At 43.7% G+C, this 13,636-nt stretch overlaps 1 pseudogene; it reads right to left on the reverse strand.

Annotated features, from left to right (window-relative positions):
* Positions 1-282: 282 nt before the first annotated feature.
* On the reverse strand, positions 283-1,026 carry LOC121102226 (annotated as a pseudogene).
* Between the last annotated feature and the right edge of the window lie 12,610 nt (positions 1,027-13,636).

Raw genomic sequence — 13,636 nt, forward strand, 5'->3', positions numbered from 1 at the left:
TAATTGAAGCTAATCCAGACCTGGTATAGATGTTGGAATTAGCAGATGGTATTAAAATGCTATTTTCCATAAGTTCAAAACGTTAAGTAGAAACATGGAAGATTTTTTTTTTTACCAGCTGCTGCAAAAGGCTTTATTGTTTCCATTTGGTCCATGGCTTGAGAGAGGGCTCCAGAGTGGTTAAAAAGATGCCTAATGGCTGCAGAAGAGGCTCAGGCAGAAGCACTGGCATCAGGGGGATACCAGAGGGGTCCCTCAAAGGCTGCTGGGCTCCAGAGCCTCTTAGTCATGCTTGAGGGTAAGCCTTTCAAAGAGATACTCACCCAGCCCAGCCTGGGGGCCAGCCACCCTGCAGAGGTTAGACAGGTGATTGTCCATCTTCTTGATGAGTTTCACCTCCTCATCCAGGAAGTGGTTCTCTAGGAAGTCACAGAGATGGGGGTCTGCATGGGCAGAATCCAGAGCATGCAGATCCAAAAGGGCCTTGTACAGGTTCTTCTCTGGAGCCAGGGCAGCCTCCATGGCATCCAGGGTTTTACCCCACTCATCGTAGGATGGCTTCTGAGCATCTTGGAAGAGGGCACTGCTGCCGCCATGGTTTTGCATCTTCAACAGATGCTCAGCACCCTCTCACTTCTCCTCAGCCAACTTGTAGAATAAGGGGCCCATGCCCTCCAGAACCACATCTTTGCAGTCAAAATAGAAGCCCAGAGAGAGGTGGGTGTAGGAGGCCCACAGATGCATGCTGACCAGGTGGTGGACGGTGGCCTCCACCTCAGTGGAATAGTCCTGACAAATCTGGGAGCTCATGGTTGATCTGTAATAAGGAGCTAAGCTCAAAATAAGGTATTGGCTGGACCTGGAGGCAGAAGGTGGCCAAGAAGATGGCTCCAAAAGTTGCAACTAGAAAAATGTTTGGAGGGTGGTTAGAGGCTGGTAGAAGGGGCATCCCTGGATCTGTTGCATCCAAATGCTGTTGAAGCAAGAGACAGATCTGTGGGACTGCTGGGTGCACTGCCAGAAGATATTTTTAAAAAACCCAAATCTAGAGACAAAAGCTACAATGTCTGAGATAAAATATACGCTGGATGAGATTAATAGCAGATTAAACATTGCCAGTTAGTGCGATTGAAGAAAATATCCAAAATGAAATACAGAGAGAGAAAAGAAATGTAAAATCGAACAGTGCATCAGTGATCTGTGGGACAACTTAAAGCAGTTTTGTATACATACTATATTAATATACAACAATTAATACAGGCAACTTTACATAATATGAATATATTATATTGTATTTATATTAAATACTGATATGTAAGGATTAACATAATAATTTGAGCCTCCAAAGAAAGGGAAGGAGAACAGAAAGACATTCAGAGAAATAATGGCTGAAAATCTTCCAAAATTTCTTGAAAACTATAAACTCAGGTCCAAGGAATTAAAAAATCCCAAGCACAAGATACATGAAGAAAACTACTCTGAGGCTCGTCACAATCAAATTACTTTCAATACCTTAGAAGCAGGAAAGGAAAAAAATACACATTATATATAGAAAGGAACTATTAAAATGAGAACAGATTTTTCATTGGCAGTAAAACAGTGGAACAACACTTTTATTTTATTTTTTTTTTTGTAACTCTTTTTTTTATTTTTTTTTATTTTTTTTAATTTTTTAATGATTTTTTATTATATTATGTTAGTCACCATACAGTACATCCCCGGTTTCCGATGTAAGGCTCGATGATTCATTAGTTGTGTATAACACCCAGTGCACCATGCAATACGTGCCCTCCTTACTACCCATCACCGGCTTACCCATTCCCCCACCCCCCTCCCCTCTGAAGTCCTCAGTTTGTTTCTCATAGTCCATAGTCTCTCATGTTTCATTCCCCCTTCTGATTACCCCCCCTTTCTTTATCCCTTTCTTCCCCTACCGATCATCCTAGTTCTTATGTTCCATAGATGAGAGAAATCATATGATAGTTGTCTTTCTCTGCTTGACTTATTTCACTTAGCATTATCTCCTCCAGTGCTGTCCATGTTGTAGCAAATGTTGAGAACTCGTTCTTTCTGATAGCTGAGTAATATTCCATCGTATATATGGACCACAACTTCTTAATCCAGTCATCTGTTGAAGGGCATCTCGGCTCCTTCCACAATTTAGCTATTGTGGACATTGCTGCTATGAACATTGGGGTGCATATGGCCCTTCTCTTCACTACGTCTGTATCTTTGGGGTAAATACCCAGTAGTGCAATGGCTGGATCATAGGGTAGCTCAATTTTTAACTTTTTAAGGGACCTCCACACTGTTTTCCAGAGTGGCTGTACCAACTTGCATTCCCACCAACAATGTAGGAGGGATCCCCTTTCTCCACATCCTCTCCAACAATTGTTGTTTCTTGCCTTGTCTATTTTTGCCATTCTAACTGGCGTAAGGTGGTATCTCAGTGTGGTTTTGATTTGAATTTCCTTGATGGCTAATGATTTTGAACATTTTTTCATGTGTCTGTTAGCCATTTGTATGTCTTCATTGGAAAAGTGTCTGGAACAACACTTTTAAAAAAAAAAACACAAAACCTGTTGGCCCAGAATTCTATACCCAGCAAAAATATCTTTCAAAAAACAAAACAAAACAAAATAAAATGCTTTTAGACAGAGAAAAGCTGAAAGAATTCATCACCAGAAGAACTACACTGCAGAGGACCCACTGTTCTAGTACTAAGTTAGACCCACTATAAGAGCAAATACTTTATCTAATATGAGGCCTCTGTTCTGGCTGGTGGAAATACAAACTACTCCCAGCCCTGCGTGAGCTTTGAGCATTTGATCATCCTCTGTTTTTAGAGTGGTTTATTTCCAGGCCTTGGGGAGTTTCCACTTATATATGCCCAGATCAGTACTCAGCCAAAGACTCAAAGGAACTCCTGTGTAGCTCTCTGTTCACTTCCCTCTACTCTTGTATTCTATCCCTCAGATTTGCCAAACCCGGATCTCTGCCTTTCAACTCAGCAAGATCATCAGGCTCTGTTTAGTTTCTTTTTTCTTGCCTAGGAAATTGTCTGGGGCCTAGAAATTGCCTCCAGACAATGAGCTATAGTACTGATAAGTCTTCCCTTGTTTCCTTACCTTCTCTCAGGGATTACAGTCTTGCATGACTTGTTGTCCAACGTCTGGACACCATTGTCTCAAATGTGTTATCTGGTTTTCTAGTAGTTTATGGTAGAAGGGACATTCCTGTAGCATTTAATCCTTCATAGACTGAAACAAAAATCTTTCAGGTTAATTTTAACTCTCCCAATTGTCACTGTGCTCATTGCCTTTGGGATCTAGTCCTTGCCAAGTAAAATGCAACTCCAGTCTACATAATTTAAGGGAAAAAATATTTGCTCTACCAGGAGTGGAACCTGAATGAAAGAAGGGCAGGAGGAAAGCAGAGAGAGAAGTCAGGATGTTACCCATGTTTCTGACTTGGGTGTTGAAGAGACAGTTGTGCCATTTAAACAACATGAGTAGAATTTGGGCATGTTGACTTTGAAGATTTGATGGACAATACTTAGCTCTTGGGAGAAAAATCTGGGCTGGGCTGGAAAACCACATTCCACTGTTATCATTGTACAGGTAACAGTTCAAGCTTGGGAAATAAATGCAATTGGGAAAAGAGATTATATAAAGGAAAAGATAAGCAGGCCAAGGGCAGAATTGTGGGTAATGGCAATATTTTGGAATATAAAAATAAAAAGAAAGAGGTGTACAAGAAAGAGACTGACAAACTTTGGAAGACTTAGAAGAAAATTTGGAGGAGAGGGGAAAAAGAATGATCAGCTTTGTGAATGAAACAAAGATAGTACTGAAAATTGACCACTTGTCCTGGCAGTTATGAGTTCAGCGGCCTTTGCAAGAGAAATGTCAGTAGATGATGCGAGGCTGGAGCAAGTTGAGGAGTGAAAAGATAGAGAAAGTGAAGACCATGAATGTAGGTGACTCTGAAAATTGGATGAGAAGGGAGGGAAGGAGATATAGTCACAGCTGTGGGAGATGGAGGATCTCAGAGAGATACATACAGTTTCTCTTTTTCAATTAAAGAAAACTGGAGTTGTTCATGGCATGAGGGAGAAGTCTGAAAGAATTGGAAAGAGAGAAGATGCGTGATGAAGGGAAGACTCACAGGAGACCAAAGGAGGAAGAAATCAAGTACTCAAGGAACCTGGTGATGACTGCTTCCCACATAGTGAAACAATATTTTGTAAGGAAAGTAATCATGGATATTCTCTCTTCCCTCCCCCTCCTGCAACCCTTTTCCTACTCTCCAAAAAATATGCATGATTTATATACTCTGTAAGTTTGGACGGTTACACAGCAGGTTTCCTTAAGGCAGAATGGCTTCTACATCAGAGTGCAGGACCCAACACTCCCATGTGTCCCTTTAAGGTCATTGGCTAGGGAAGTCATGGGATAAAAATCCAGCCATCTGTTGTGAGTCAAGGAGTGTTTTGAGACCTGTTTAATGTATTCTGTCAAGGAAAGTCTCATGAGCTCAGTCATTCAGTGACTATTCCTTGGGCATTAGACACTGCTGTGGAGAAGGAAGCCCCTGCCCTTGCGGAGTCTACCACCCAGGTGTGGAGGAGACAGACATGCTCGAGACACTGAACTGATGATGCTAACCATGGGTGCTGAACAGCACACGATATGGATACTGTGGGATCTCCGCGATCGTAGGTGGGTTGGGAAAGGCTTCTCAGAGAGGCCAGGCTTGAGCTGGATCCTGGAAAGGGTTTTATAGACTGGGACTTCATGTGAACAAATGCACCGAGTTTGCGTTCTGTTTTGTGTTAAATATGGTGCCCTTAAAAGGCAGTCATGCATCCTGTCCGACCATGGCTGAGGGTCCAGAAGTGGGAAGAGGTAATGCTGGAACCGTAGTTGCCATTTCTCAAGATGAGGGCAGAAGGCAAGGCTGACACCAATGACTGAAAGCACCTATACTCCTAACTGTCACCAGTAGCTGAAAACCATAATCGGGTAAGTGTTGTCCAGCACCTATTGGAAAGAAACCACTAAGAGATGTTTTTCTAAAGTTATCTCAATTTGCTCATGAAGGCAAGAATTGGGGTTTAAGGAAAATGAAATCCTTTAAAAATGGGCATTTTAGAGCTTTTTACTTTTTGTGTCAAATTGCCGCTGGGATGAAAAAATTGGGGGGGAATGACATCAGTGCTCTATGTCTTGATTGTGGTGTTTCTATGGGGGCAAACATTTGTCCAAACCCACTGAATTGCACACTTAAATGGGTGTATTTTATTGTGTGTGAAGTATACCTCAAAAAAGTTGATTTTTAAAAAGGAATTCGCACAATAAAAAATATCAGAGTGAATCTACGAATACGAACGTACCTACGATCCATCCATGCATCAGTGCCCCAGCCCTTTCTTCCTTTCAGCTGAGCAATACCATTTTGGAAACAGTTTAGGACTTTCGGGGAGTAAGCTGGAAAAGAAAAAGATTTTGAGTTACTAAAGTGACTGGAAACAAAATTTTCCAATTAACTATTATGACTATTAACCAGCCAGCATGGGTTTCCATAATCAATGATCCCAGAGGTTTTTATGACTTTCATTTTTCTTTTGCCCTGAAACATGTTCTTCAGGAAGCCAAGCATGGGATGTGCTGTAGGACGTGAGAGGCATGACTTACTGGGTGTAGTTACCTCCCTAAATGTTGTATTAGGGGCACAGATACCCTTAAACTTGTTAGAATTTTAGAATCTCTCTTTTCCAACCTATAAGTGTATGTGTTTGTTGTATTTTTAAGAGTATCCCGTTCTGGGACGTCTGGGTGGCTCAGTCGGTTAAGCGTCTGCCTTCAGCTCAGGCCATGATCTCAGGGTCCTGGGATGGGGTTCTGCATCAGGCTCCTTGCTCAGTGGGGAACCTGCTTCTCCCTCTCCCCTCTGCTCATGCTTTCTCTTTCACTCTCTCTCTCTCAAATAAATAAACACAATCTTAAAAAAAAACAAAACCTGAAGTTAAATCAAAGCCCTTCTCTGCTGAAAATCCTTCAAAGCTCTCCTTCTCATTCAGAGTAAAACCCAACGTCCCCTCAATGCCCCCAAGGTCCAACATTATCTACCCACCTACCTCCTATTCCAGCCTCGTTCTGCTCAACCACACTGGCAGGCACCTTCCCACCAGACGACCTCCTTCACCGTGTGTCCCCTTGCCTGGGGGGCTCTTCCTTGAGGTTCCCACTCGGCTTGCTCCTCCCTTCGCCAGGCCCCCTGCTCAGAGTCACCTTCAAGCAGAAGCCTTTCCTGACTGACCCGGGATAGCACCTTCCCGTCCTTCATTCCTGTCCTTGTCCCTTGCTTTCCTTTTCCCGTAGCACTTCTCACCATCTGCCATCCAGCGTTCCTGTTCAGTATTGTTTATCTCCCCACCGGCGTGTCAGCTCCACCAGCGCAGGACTCTAGAGGGTTTTGCTCATGCCGAACTCCCAGCCCCCGGTGCAGCGCATGGCACGTGGTGCACGCTCGGTAAGTGTCTGGGAGAATGAATGACGGAAGGAGGCCCAGTGGGAGGACTGGCAGCAGAGGAGTGACTGTATGCCTGTCGTAGAAAGATCCGTCTCAAGGAGGCTGAGACTGAAGCAGGGAGATGGGCAAGAGGTATGTAAGGTCTTGCCACAGAAAAGGACTAGATTCTAGAGACAGAAAAAAGAACAGAGATCAAAAGAGCGTCTACAGACTGACTGAGATGAGAGTAAGCGATAAGGAATAAATTCAGTCGGACCCAGCAAATATTTAGTAAGTATTTGCCAGAGGCAAGGGATCACGGGAGGGAGGATGAGGGCATAATGGGACAGACTGTGTGCCAAGAGGGTTACAGTCCATGAGTCAAGGGCACGAAAGAAGTTCGGTGCACGTGCTGGGAAAGCAGAAGAGGAAAATATTTGGTTTCCGCCAGTGAAGGAAATTGGAGATGTCACGGAGGAGGGGATCTTTAAACTGGGTCTTGAAAAATGGGTAGGATTTCAAAGGCAAAGACTGGAAAAAGGCAGTGATAAGATAGGTTTTGGATTTCTCTATTTCTCCCACCACGTCGCTTGGGATGGAGCTGCTCATGACTTGAGAAATAGTTCCTTCTGCACCCGGTAAGAAAACATGTCAAGCGAGAGGACACAGAATAGCAGAAAGGAAGAGTCCGAATACATCACTACCCCGATCGTTTGGTCCAGAGCAGGCGAACCATACCCATAAGATTTTAAGAAAACACGGACAAAATCACTTCCCTGTTCAGAAGTGTCACAAAGGGAAGAACAACAATCACCCAAGCGACTGACTGTGCTGACTCCTAGACTTCGACCCGAGAGAACACTTTTCTGCCAGGGTGGTATTGTTTTACGGGCAAGTTAAGATCCTTTGTAAGCAGGATTCCTACATAAGGGCTGACGGTCATGGTGGCTTGTAGAGCCTGCCTACATTTTTAATAAAACTGTCAGATTAAGCCATGCCTGGCTGCAGTGTATTATTAATACGAATTCTTAACTGTCAATTAGTTAACTGGCTAGAAGAAAGAACCTGGTTTATAAGATTGTTGCTGATGAATATAGCGCTTTGTTCTCCAGCAAAACATCTGCTGTGGCTATGTAATGAGGAGAAGGGCCCCCTTCTTCTCTCCCCGTAGGAAGTACATGTGCAGCCGAATAAAGGAGCTTATTATACCTGTGAGGGGTCAAAGTCTGTGGGTCTGTGGCTTATGGTATTATGACAGATTACAAAACCACTCCATTATGCTAGTCAATCTGTTTCCAAGCACCTAGCAGGGAGCTGGCCGGGCACTACTGCTCTGAAACAAGATTCTCGTTGGTTTTCTTCCGAAGGTCTTATGACAGGTCAGCTGTTGTTGACACCACCCGACAGCTCACGTGTCAGAGCCTTTCTGTGTGACTTCTGCCTCTGCCCCCGCCAGGCTCTCCTCTGAGTCAGCCTGTGCCTCAGGCCACAACCAGCTCCCAAGAAGAGCTTAAGTGGATTTGAAACCCATGGGCAGCCCCGTTATTTGAGCTAATGAAAGAGAAAAGGAAGCAGAACACTTAAACCCCAATGTGGGGGCGCCTGGGTGGCACAGCGGTTAAGCGTCTGCCTTCGGCTCAGGGCGTGGTCCCGGCGTTCTGGGATCGAGCCCCACATCAGGCTCCTCCACTATGAGCCTGCTTCTTCCTCTCCCACTCCCCCTGCTTGTGTTCCCTCTCTCGCTGGCTGTCTCTATCTCTGTCGAATAAATAAATAAAATCTTAAAAAAAAAAAAATAAACCCCAATGAGTCCTTTGTTTCTGCCTCGCCCTCTCTCCTCTCCTCCCTTGCCATCTCCCCTCATTTTCTCTTCCACTCTTTCCCCAGTTTCTCACCCCCCTTTCTCCTGTTGGCATATGCCTTCTTAGAAGGCATGTTTAGAGAGGAGAGTGGCTAGTTAGAGACCCTCCTCTAAAAGCCTTTGTTTTGAAGTCGGTTGTCACGCATACCTACAAAACCAGTTCACACTCAAGAGGTTGAAAGATAATTTAATATTTCCCGGATGCTCCAAGGGGGTCTAAGGAAACTCAATTGTATTTCCTCAGCAGAATAATAATTGCTCTCACAAGTTTTCCTTCCTTGTGCTTGTTCATTTTCAGTAGTGCCCTGCCCGTGGCTGGATGGTATTGGGGGGGGTGTCAGTGACTGTCTTCATTCCCCCCAACTCCAGCCTCCCTACCTATTTCTGCACCTGTCCAAACAGCTCAGAGTTTACAAAGGGGAAACTCATTGGGGAATGTGACATGCAAATCATAATATTTATAAGACTTAATGAGCAGGAGTAAAATCACAATTTTCCAGGTAAATTATGAAAACCTCACACCAGGGGCTGGGAGGAGTGGCACAGCATCCCTGAGGTGGAGGAAGAGTTTGGCTTTACGGGGAAACCAGCACTCAATGCTGCCCATTCACTGGGGGAAGTCACACGCCTTGGAAGATACAGCTACTTCTATTCAATGAACACTTTTTAACTAACTGTTAAGAACCGAAAATACCTATGCCAAGGCAAGAGATGAGGGGAATCTGGACAGACCTAGGGAACAAATGGTGTCACCCAGAAAGTTTCTGCCATTACAAAAGGGGAAGCAGAAGCTGAGCCCATTATGGGCCTCGTGTCAGTCACATCTACAATGGATTATTTAGTGCTTTTTTTTACCCCGTGTCTCCTAGGTAGCCTTGGAACTCCTATAACCTTCTTTAATGGTTCTATCAGTACAATGCACCATTGGACTGCACTCTTTTTGTAAAAAGACAGCCTGGGTCTGTAAGGTTTTGACCTGGTATGTATAAAGATGGCCTTTGACATGAGCAGAGAAGGGAAACTGGGGAGAGATCCAGTGTAGGTGAAAAATGGAGGAACTGATTCCTGCAATATTTGAAACAAGAGCCCGTAGCATAGCACAGGGCACACGGGCTCTGCCATTGGAAACACCTGGATTTGATTCATGGCTTTCACTTACTAGTTGTGTGACCTCGAACAAGATACTGAAGTTTCCTGAGTCTCAGTGTCATCATAGGTAAAAATGAGTATAATATCACCGGAACTACCTTGGGAAAAAAACTGTAAAAAATGCCCAGGGCAAGGTCTAGCATATAATAGGAGCTCAGTAATGGGTAGGTTTTTTTAAAAAGTCATTATTGATTTTGGAACACAGAACTTTAGTGGACTAGGAAGCATTCTAGGCTTCAAAAGGTGAAGGACTCAGGAGCCATTCCAACGTCTTATATCATAGAACACCACTGCTAAGACTGCATCATGTGCTAATGCGAATACTGTGATCTAGGCAATCTACAAACAACAAAGCCCCTTATGTCTTCCCCCTGTTAGACTACAAGATCTCTCAGAAAAGGGATGGAGTCTTCCTCATCTCTCTGTCCCCAGGGCTTACCATTAAAAGGTATATCACACCTCCCAATACTGCTTGGGCATTTCCTCACTGAGGAATTTAAACTGACATGTGATAGGAAACATTACAAAGGACCATCAGGGTACAGCCCAGGTTTAGGAAAAGTTCTAATTAGAAGCAGTTGCCTTAGGCTGATGAGTCTAGTGTCTTCCTTCCCACATTGATGTTCTTGGAGGTTTCAATCCTGGCAGACGATTCTGAATCTGGTCGACATTATAATTGCACAGCCCATTGCTATTTGAACAATAATCCACAAACCTCCAGCTTGTTTGATTCATTAATTCATATAGTCAACGAATATTCCTCAAGCGTCTACAACATGCCAGATGCTGAGATGCTGGGGATACTCAGGGTGAACAAGATAAGCAGATTCTTACGGAGCTTGGGGGAGGGGAATACCACAGACAACAAACAGTAAAAGATTAAGTCAATAATTTCAGATCATGGTAGGTGCTATGAGGGAAACAAATAAGATGATGGGCTGGAGACAGACTGGTTAGAGGTGGTGCCTCCCTCTGGTAAAGTGCTTCAGAAAGGCTTCCCCTTGGGATGAGGAGCTAGTCCTGAGAAGGGAGAGCATTCCAGGTCAAGGGAACAGGTGAGGGCAGGGGCAGGGCCTCCAAGCAGAGAAGAGCATGTGGAATTGAAGGGGTAGAATGGAAAATAGCTGGGCTGCAGCATGGTGAACGAGAGGACAGTGGTCAGCGAGGAGCCTAGGAGAAGCAGATAGGGTCGAGTCATGAGGGCCATGCAGGCTAAACAAAGTGAGGGGTTTAGGCTGACCACACGGTTCTCAGGATTCTCTCAGAGAGTGTTTGATAGATACTTTCCATTTGTATACATGCTGGCTCTTCTGCAGGGTACTAAGAAGGTGATCTGGATCTCTACAAACCCCATTATACTCTGAGCAACTACTCTTAAGTCAGTCTCTGACAACCCCTTTCAGCCACAGGTCCTACGTTCTCAAGACTGAATATGAAGACTGAATTGGAAGCAGCCCTCCCTAGGAATATTTCTATCGAGTATAATCTTTTGATATTTCATTTTTGTGTCAACTTTAATTTTTATAGCATACCTAAACAAAGAGACACTTGAATGGGTACCTTTCAACACTTGAGAATGCAGAAGAAGAAGAATAGTGAACCAAATCCATGAAAAGAAAGTAAAGAAACAAGTACGGCATGCAAGAGAGTTCTGAGCCTCTTGAATTAATTTATCCAGGGCTGAGGGTGCCCACTGCTCAATAGAGTGTGATTAGAAGGACATTATCAGAGCATTGTACTTAAGAAATACTGGGCGGCTAATTAGTTAACTGGAGAAGCAAGTCAGAAATCTAATGATAAATTTATATTAAAAGTATTTTTATTTTCTAGTTTAATCGGGTTTTCACTTTTATTGTTTTACGTGGGTGGAGCTCTTTAAGTCAGAAAATTAATATCTTAAAAGCACAAATGCATATGTGCTATTGTTATTGATTTTTTCCAAATACAAGAAAGAGAATTTTTTTTTTTTCTGTAAGCACTGGAGTCTTATTTCTCCTTGTTATTCTCTGAGAGAGGCTAGGCAGCATTACACAGGAGGAAGAATTTTGGGCCATGGGTCAAAGACCGGCTTCCTAACTGCTGTGGGTAAGCCATTTCAACTCTCTGAGCCTCAGCTTTCCCTGCAGAGGATATTTTTTTTTTTAAAGATTTTATTTATTTATTCGACAGAGATAGAGACAGCCAGCGAGAGAGGGAACACAAGCAGAGGGAGCGGGAGAGAAAGAAGCAGGCTCACAGCTGAGGAGCCTGATGTGGGGCTCGATCCCACAACACCGGGATCACGCCCTGAGCTGAAGGCAGACGCTTAACCGCTGTGCCACCCAGGCGCCCCTCCCTGCAGAGGATATTAAACCAACTACTGGGGAGTCTCTTGACCTTCTAGCTCTAAGGGTCTATGATTTTAGGAAGCAAAGAGATGTTTCTGAGAAAGGATGGAGGAAATCTATTACAAGATGAGGGAAGCAAGAAGAGACAGACTGTAAGAAAAACGAAGTAAGGCTTGAAAAAACAAGAGTCTGGAATGTACTCTAGTCAACCCGCTCCTAGTTAAACATCAGCAATGCTAAATTAACTGTTCTGGGCTTTTTCTCGTTTCTCCTATGCATCTGCTGGTATAAGTGCAAATGGGCACTACAGTCCATTGGAGAAAGGCAGGAGCTGGACGAGCAGGCGTGATCGTTAGCATAAGGAGCCCGCAAGCCATCCAGATGTGGGGGTAGATTTCCCCCCTCACATGACAACTTGACCCTGAAGTCCAAAAGGTTAAGAGGGATCTTTACTCTGTGTAAGCTGCTCCCAAGACTCAATTCAAAAGTATACCAGCTGTTTAATGTATCCAGCATCATCTCTTACACACTTAGCGATATGCTTCATGAAGGATTTCAACATGATGAGAAAGCACCAAAGATACTCTGATAGGAAAAACTTAGAAAAACTTCTTGGTTCTAAATCAAGTCTTATATTTTTCTGTCTAAACTGATTAGGATTCATTTCAGGTCAAGTTACCCTTCAAAATATATCTGTGGGCTTTTCGTAAGTATCCAGACACCAGACCTAGAGAAAGAATATTCTTGTTGAGCATAGTAAATAGAATTCACAACCTCATCTCCAGCCTCATCTCCAGTGGCTGAGAAGATGGTGTCACTTAGATTCACTCATCTCTCCAACAAACCAGGCCCTGAACTCATGTGGGAGGGGGCAGGTGAGTAAACAGCAATTACAACACTTGCTGATGGGGAGTGGTACAAGGTGCTGAGGGAATGCATTGGAGGACATTGCAAATGACCTATGAGGGTGACTTGGACCAGGATGGTGGCAGCGGAAAGGGAGAGAAGTAGATAGACTTGAGATATATGTTGGAGGAAAAACTGAGAAGAATGGGTAATGCACCCCATAAGAAACCCAGGGGAAAGGGTGTGGTTCTAGTTTGAGTAAGTGTGTGAGCACTGGTACCCATTTACTGAGATGGAAAACCGGAAATTCAGTTTTGGACATGTTATCTAGCAAGCTGTAACTCTTAAATTGAGCTATAACTGCTCTAAGGGATACCTGCATTTTAAAGAAGAAAGCTCTCAAGAATCAAAAAGGGTGAAGCTAGGGGCCCCTGTGGTTCACTCGTTAAGCGTCTGCCTTTAGCTCAGGTCATGATCCCAGCGTTCTGGGATCGAGCCCCGCATCGGGCTCCCTGCTCGGCTGGGGGCCTGCTTCTCCCTCTCCCACTCCCCCTGCTTGTGTTCCCTCTCTCGCTGCCTCTCTACGTCAAATAAATAAATAAATAAAATCTTAAAAAAAAAAAGGGTGAAGCTAGCTAGAGAGATAGATTGGCGGGCAGTCGGGTTGTCCTTTTTTGTTTCGGGGGGTTTTTTCATTGCATTTGTTTTTAGTTGAAATATAACTGACATATATATAACATTTCAGTTTTTCAAGTGTACAACATAATGATTCAGTATTTGTATTATTGTGAAATTTACCACAATAAATCAAGTTAACATCTGTCCCCACACATAGTTACGTAATTATTTTTCTTGTGATGACAACTTTTAAGGTCTACTCTTAGCACCTTCCAAACATACAATGCTGTATTATTAACTGTAATCACCACGCTGTACATTA

Source organism: Ursus maritimus, unplaced genomic scaffold (genome assembly GCF_017311325.1).
Source record: "Ursus maritimus isolate PB19 unplaced genomic scaffold, ASM1731132v1 scaffold_13, whole genome shotgun sequence".
Lineage (NCBI taxonomy): Eukaryota > Metazoa > Chordata > Mammalia > Carnivora > Ursidae > Ursus > Ursus maritimus.